The sequence below is a fragment of the Portunus trituberculatus genome, chromosome 35 (assembly GCF_017591435.1).
Source record: "Portunus trituberculatus isolate SZX2019 chromosome 35, ASM1759143v1, whole genome shotgun sequence".
NCBI classification, from domain to species: Eukaryota; Metazoa; Arthropoda; class Malacostraca; order Decapoda; family Portunidae; genus Portunus; species Portunus trituberculatus.
The window spans coordinates 11715926-11723425 of record NC_059289.1 but is presented as its reverse complement, the minus strand read 5'-3'; the positions used below and the strand labels follow the sequence as shown (position 1 = coordinate 11723425).

Here is a 7500-nt window from a genome sequence, read left to right as displayed (position 1 = left end):
GTCAAAAGGAGAAGCGAGATAAAACAGCAGCCTGAATGGTATTTAAACAAGTTTGCCAAAGCATCCACGGCGCTACAGCGAAATTTGATTTATAGTTAGTTAACTTTTACATCAAAAGTTATATCATTCAATCGTTTCCGATACAATACTCCTTCTCCAGGTTCAAGGAAATTCTAAATACAACAACGCCCACCAACACTCCGCACCGAACTCTTCAGATCAAGCGGCAGTTGTTTCCAATGTAATGCATCGGTTAAATTGTAAAAAAAAAAAAAAAAAGTCGTAAAATAGAAACCTGTGCATCCACTCCAAAAATAGAATAATTAGATACCACAACAACGCTGTACTCTTAGGTGAAAATAACTATACCATTGATTTTTACATCCAAGATAATGAATGCTCCATCACAATACCACAAAATTTTATAAAGGATCTTTAATCGATGATACTAATTCTAGCATACGCGACTTGCTACGTGTGTGTAGAGAAGCTAACCTAACCACATCACGAAACTGCAACACGCTATTGACTACACGTCATTGTCGTCTCCTACCCACCTGCCTTGCACCGATACGAAAAAACACCACGGGAACTCAGTGATTTACCTCACAGCTCGTCCTTTACTACGTTGTTTTAGACTTGTCTCCTCCCTACCTTCGCTGCGTCCTGTTCTTTTCTTATCTTTTCTTTTTTTCTAAGGAAGTGATTTGTCAATATATTGAGCTGTCCTTGATGCGCTGTGTAAATAATGGCCAGGCATCGTTGGTAATAAAGAGTACACGTGTTTAATTACGTTATGAGCATCAAAATCAATGCTCTCCTAGAAGGCTATTGAAGATGGTTGAAAAATGGCTATTATGCAGAATTCCTCAATACTCCTTGGAATTTAGGGAGGTGAGGGGCGGTGAGGGAATTTGAGGAGTAAGGAGGAATGTGGGGACAGAGGATCTTCAAGTGGAGATGGGGTGCGGGGAAAGGGGGTGGACTCCAGTCATGATAACAGGTGTGTGCAGAGTTCGCCGTGCCAGGTAACAAAGGTACTCCCGCTAACAAGGACTGGAGGAAGGTGTCAACAAAGCCCTCCACGCCAATAGACATCTCGGCTGAAAGGAGTTTCGCTCACTTATTTAATAGTCGAATATGAATTTTTTTTTTAATTGTGTGTGTGTGTGTGTGTGTGTGTGTGTGTGTGTGTGTGTTTATATCGTTAACTCAGTTTCATATTTAATTGAACTCCGATAATTGTATTTTTTTGTCTATTTCTCTATTCATCCATTCATTCATTCATTCATTTTTCAACCAATTTATGTCAGTCAACTTCGTCAGTCAACAGTCATTCCATTAATCTTAAAAAAAAAAAATTGGGACATTTTACTAATGCATTATCTTCCACCTATCGATCCATCTATAGTATTCACTCAACGCCCTTGTCAGTCACCAGTTGCTCCATCCTTTTTTTTTACTTTTTCTCAGTATTCTCGTCAGTCAAGAGTCGTGCCATTCTTTCCCCACCCTCCACACTTTTTTTTTTCCCTCCACTCTATCCCTTCAAGAACATGAGCGACAGAAACACAACGCTGGAAAAGAGCACGTCGCCACCAGTCGGGCTCTGAGTCACTCCCAAAAACAAAGCCTCAGTGGTTCTGTCAGGTATTCGAACTGTACAGTGTTGCCCAGGTGAGAGAGAGAGAGAGAGAGAGAGAGAGGTGTGCGCGTGTGTGTGTGTGTGTGTGTGTGTGTTTGTGTAGTGACCGTATCGAAAGGTGGCGCATGATGTTCATTCGCGAATCATTATTTTGGGTGAGCGGGTCTTAATTATGATGACCACTAATACAGGTAAAGGGGAGCGCCATTGTTACCTGCTAATTAAGAAAGATAAGCACTCAGGAAGGGAGGAGGAAGCAGGCCCAATAACATCCTACATAATTGTCGCAAATTGGTATCGAGCTGCGGCTATTAGCGCAGCAATCACTGGGAGGCGTAATAAGCAATACATCATTATAGAGCAATAGATTGTTTTTAACAGGTAAATATGTGTGTTCATTTGTGTACAGTGTCGTGAGTCGTGGCGTCGTGGCGAACCATTACTTCTAATTAATAAAGGGTACTCACCGCTACTTACAAGCCATCCACTAAGTACATTTCACTTGATATAGTCTTCATTCATTATTTACCCTCTTGTCGTCCCGCGCAGTCAAGGGAGGGAGGGAAATTCTGTCTGGTTTGAGCAAGTTGGTTGATGGGTGTTTGCAGTCGGCGGGAAAGAATGAAATCAGGGAGGAAAAAGACACGTGTTAACTTGACTTAACTTTGGCCAGTTGGGGAACAGCTTTAGCACCTCACTGGAAACTGCCTTCCAAACCCCGCTGGGACGAGGAAGAAGAGCTAGACTGGAAAAGAAACAGAGAAGGAAGAATGAAAGGAATCAGAGGAGGAGCAAGAAGAAGCGAAAAGAAAAGAGGAAACGTACGTGCAGGAAAAGAAGAGAAAAAAGAGAAGGAGGTGAAATGCGGGGAAAGAAAGAGGGAAAATGGAGAAAGACATGAAAAGGAAGGAAGAGAAGAAAGAAAACGAAAGATAGAGTAAGATGAAGCATGGGAAGGAAAGGAGGAAGAAAACGGAAAAGAAGCATAGAAAAAGGAGGAAGCGAAATAAAAGAAATAATAAATAGATAAATAGAATAACTAGACGAAAAGAAGAGTAAGGCAAAGAATCAGAGAAAAGTTGAAAAAACAAATAGTGTCTAACGTTCCCACCAAAAAGTTTCAAGTGCAGGCTTTTTATTTCTACGATTTCTTATTGACTGGGTGTCGCATGTTTTGTTAGCGGGTTCGTAGCGTCACACAGTTGTTGGAACCTTCTTCCGGGCGGCCTGAAGGTCTTGAGGCTGCGAGGAGGATGCTGGGTATATTATTACGATCTGAGAGTGCTGTGTGAGCCATTTTTGTCTGACTATACTAACTTGCTTACCTAGACAAAATCTCTCTCTCTCTCTCTCTCTCTCTCTCTCTCTCTCTCTCTCTCTCTCTCTCTCTCTCTCTCTCTCTCTCTCTCTCTCTGGTTTAAATAAGCAACAGAATGACCACCTGTTGATTGACTTGATTCATTGCTTAGCCAGAATGTGTAGGCAGGTGTCACGTGTTATCTTATCCTTATGTTATCTTTCTTATTCATCTTTAGTATGCAGTGGAGCGAATGACCTTATCTACACATTGCTCCACGGTAAAGGAATACTCGGACAGACATAGAAACACACACACACACACACACACACACACACACACACACACACACACACACACACACACACACACACACACACACACACACACACAGACCATCATTGTCATTATCATCATTATCCTCACCACCACTATCACAACATATTCCTGTTATTCTATTGGTGTTTGTGAGTCTCCAATCAACGCTGTGATCATTCCAAGCATATCAGCCACATGACAGATACAAGCCCAGTCAGCGATTGCCAGCAGATGTCTCTAGGTAGAGTCTCTGTCCCCACCATAACTTCCCTCAGCCTGTATGTTTGCTCTCACCTCCACTGACCTCTGACTTCTTTCGCCGTGAGGGTCACTCATCTCAGTACTCATCATTTATTCGTATAATGTATCGTCCAGGTGTTTCTCTGTCATAAGTTTGTCTCAGTGATCTCATTGGTCTCAGTTTTCATCTCCGTCAGTATGTTCTCTTGACACCGACCAGTTATTTCCTCTATAAAAGACATATTAGTATTCTTGAGTCAGTTGAGCAAAATTTGAATTTGGTGATGTTTTGTAAATTACTGATGGCTTGCCTTTTCATAATATAGGTTTGTTTTAGATATACGAAATTGTTACATACATTTTTCCTCTATACGAAGTTTCTGTCTCTATCTCTCCCTGCTTCGGTGTGAACGACGTAACGCCAGAATGTGTTGGCCGACAGTCATTCTTTGTATATACTAATGTCCGTTGAACGCAGATTTGTGCATTACTGTCTGTAAATTCCTGTATCATATCGCCGATGCGTATTGTGCCAAATGTCCTAAGTATGGTGTAGGTAGAATAGCGAGGCTCACCTTGGAGGCCACACCACTCGGCCTCCTAATCTCAGCTAAACTCTTCCTGCTGCTGCTGCTAATACTACTGCTTTTGCTCCTGCTCCTGCTGAAAACAGTGTTATGGCGACAGTCCGGCTCAACATTTCTCTGCATCTCACCACATCAGTCACCGCGCCACTTAGTAACGGTCCACTCTTCGACTTTGGTTACATTAATGATAAACCAATTACTCTGTTGCATATGCTGCCTCCATTACACCGCCTCCACCTCAGGGCCTCTGGTGCTCTCTCCGCCCTGCTTCTCACATCAACTGTTTCTACTTCCCTGGCTGCCACTCCGCATCACCAGTACATCATCCATACCACATCATAGCACTCACTCTCCACCTCTATACTTTTCGTAGTTCCTTGATGCACTACTGCAACACAATTCACACACCTGACACCACTATTACATTCACACCTCACGTCACCCTACCACAGCATCACACAACGGACACAACTTTACCATACCACTTCACACAACACCAGCATCACACCATCATGTCACAGTATAACGCCACTCACATTCACCATCACACCACTGCCATTGTCATTTCGTACCATCACAGACACACCATTCACACCAGCAACATTCCACTGACTGACACCACGTATTACCAGCGTCTCCCACGCATTCTTCCTCGCAACACTAACACACCGCAACACCACATCGTGCTGCCACATAACTCTCACTGGAAAACTAATTTACTGCTCAACTTTTTCTCCTCGAATGGTTCAGCGAGAAAAAATTCGAACAATTGAAAAGAAAATTTCTGTCGTAAAATACGCAAAACGACACCACTAAATATCTGCATTTCTACAGATTGCCAGTTGTCAATACCTATAACACGAAAACTTTGTGTCATCTACGCATCTACATCGTTGTCATCATCATCATCATCATCATCATCATCATCATCATTACCATCACCACCACCACCATCACCACCATCATAATTCAGAGCATGTCAAGTCAGCAGGCAGTGAGCAGCGGCCACGAGGCGAGTGAGCAGCAGCAGGCAGACCCACTCATGTTTTGTCGTCCGCTGATCAGAAACTCTTGTAAAGCACCTGCCCGGCTACATCGCTCACCTGTCTTCACCTGGTTCACTTACTGTTAATATTCTTCATAATAAATGCTTAAAAAGAATCTTAAGTGTCTTCTTTCATCACCCAGCAACTTGTTATAATAAGAGCATCGTACTCCCATGCTCCAGGAGGGTTCACCATGCTCCACAGATGGCGTTGTCTGCTTCGACTCATCGAAGCAGTGCCGAGCATCAGGCCACCACAGACAACCTTATAGACAATCTGCAGAGTTGAGTGGAAGAGGATCACGGCGGTATTGCGTCTCAACCAGACTCCTTTATTTTGCAGTTTTTAGATGTCAGCAGAGTTTTCCTGAGGTAAGTGATCCATGCAATAATGCATAAGTGTCTAAGGACTCTACTGCTCAGAAAAAGTCGTGTGTCTATGCTATAGAAAAGACGAAAAGTAACGTGATATTTCGAAATAGCCCGTGGTAAAGTGAATGCCGCAAGTTCCTCACACAGATGGCCATGGCACAGCCTGTCTCCTCGCCACACGCGACGCCATTCAGATATCTCTCATGTTTTTTTCTCCTAAGCATATTTTTGTTTGTAGTGAACGTGCCTCTCGTTTTGGAAATCATAACATGAATGAATCATAGCCGACTTTTTTTGTGGAAGCTACGTACATATTGTACATATCGGCATTTTATGAAGTAGAGGCTGCCAGAGTTACGATGTTCGCCGCTGTCAGGGACCTGCAGCACACCGCTGACAAGATGCTTATGCAGGAAGGATTCCATCGTTACACTATCCCAATAGTGAGAAAAGATACGTGTATTTGTATTGAATGAAAGGTGGCTTCGTGAAATATACAACGATATATGTCAATGTGCAAGTGGTGTTTAAAGTGCCATAATAAAGTTCCAAGAATGCCAAGTTGTCCAACAAACCAACTTTGAGCATGAAAATAACATCTCTCATTTTACACAAATAAAACACCAATTTGTCCATTGGATAGATAGCGTATTCAGAAAGACCATTCGTTTACAGGTCATTGGCGAAGCCTCAAGTAATACATTATCGTTACAAAATACAAAGAATATTTAGAATACAAAAAAAAAATACATTTGCTGTCTTCATTGCAATTAATTACTTTACAGCGAACTTGAATGTTAATTAGTTCCCAGAAAAAAGAGAAAAAAATATTGGCTGTTGAATACTGGCATGATATAGATTTGTCCCAAAGCTGATGTTGAGAAGTACACTTGAAATGCATTCAGGTCACGTCCTTGTTAAGGCAAAGGCTGCGTAAATTAAGAAACCGCGGCAAGACACTCATCCACGGCAGGCACCGGGAAGCTGCTCATGGGAGGCTTGGCGCTGCACTCCGCGGAGCTTTGCGATGTGTTCAGCTGCCCTCTATACTAACATAAGTTGTTTCTGTTATATTACATATGATCATCTCAAGCACAAATATTATGATGAGATAAGTTTCTGTAGACCTGTGAGTAGAGCCTGTGTTAAGGCGTCGCTCACAAAACCAAGCTATGGGTGCGCAAAAGTGCGGGAGGCGATTGGTTTGTCTCACAAGCATAAAAAGCGTGGCTTTAGAATGTTATGCTGGTCTTAAGATTTGAACTAAATAGACGTGTAGGAATGTGAGGCTGTCACTGCTGCTGATGCTACGTTGGCAACTTGTGGCCATTTTAATCAATTTGGTCATATTTGAGAGAAGCGCTAGAGAATGAATGTTTAACTAAGAGGTTCTGGGTGACCTGATTCTATTACCAGCTAGTTCCGAGCAACGCACTAAGAGAATTACTTTACATGTTAACTTTTTAACAGCTTTTCATTACCTTAACTTTTTACATACTTGGTTCCCTTTACCTCAGAGACTTCCTTCTTGAAATGTGTAATATGTTTTGTTTCCTGCAACGGAAGAGATCCACGCTCCACTGCCGCTCCATTAATAATAATAATAATAACAATAATATATATATATATATATATATATATATATATATATATATATATATATATATATATATATATATATATACATACACACACATTTTCATTATTATTATTATTGGTGCGTCAGTGGAGCGAGTCTGCCAGATGGTCACGTAGGGGGCGGCAAAAAGACCTGAATGGGGGACTCGATCGGTATGCCATTCATCCGACTTCCGTCCCCCTTTCTCTCTCTCTCTCTCTCTCTCTCTCTCTCTCTCTCTCTCTCTCTCTCTCTCTCTCTCTCTGATAGTGCCACAAACGTTACCTACAGATTTAGCAAGCTGAACCGTTACCAAGTGTCATGACAAATACAAGTACATATGACCGTAAATGAAGTACATTGAGAAACGGTAGTAAT

The 7500-nt window shown here is 42.0% G+C and overlaps 2 protein-coding genes across 7 annotated transcripts in view; both read left to right on the top strand.

Moving 5' to 3' along the window:
- LOC123513014 overlaps positions 1–5239 on the top strand; it is a 363536-nt gene extending 358297 nt beyond the window's left edge. For all 5 annotated transcript variants that reach the window (XM_045269820.1, XM_045269819.1, XM_045269822.1 and 2 more), the window contains one exon: positions 1–5239. This exon is cut by the window's left edge and continues 2108 nt beyond it. The gene's annotated coding sequence lies outside the window, so the exon portion shown is untranslated.
- Positions 5240–5411: 172 nt separating this feature from the next.
- LOC123513008 overlaps positions 5412–7500 on the top strand; it is a 69877-nt gene continuing 67788 nt past the window's right edge. For both annotated transcript variants that reach the window (XM_045269816.1, XM_045269815.1), the window contains exon 1: positions 5412–5504. The gene's annotated coding sequence lies outside the window, so the exon portion shown is untranslated. The remainder of the gene's footprint in view (positions 5505–7500) is intronic.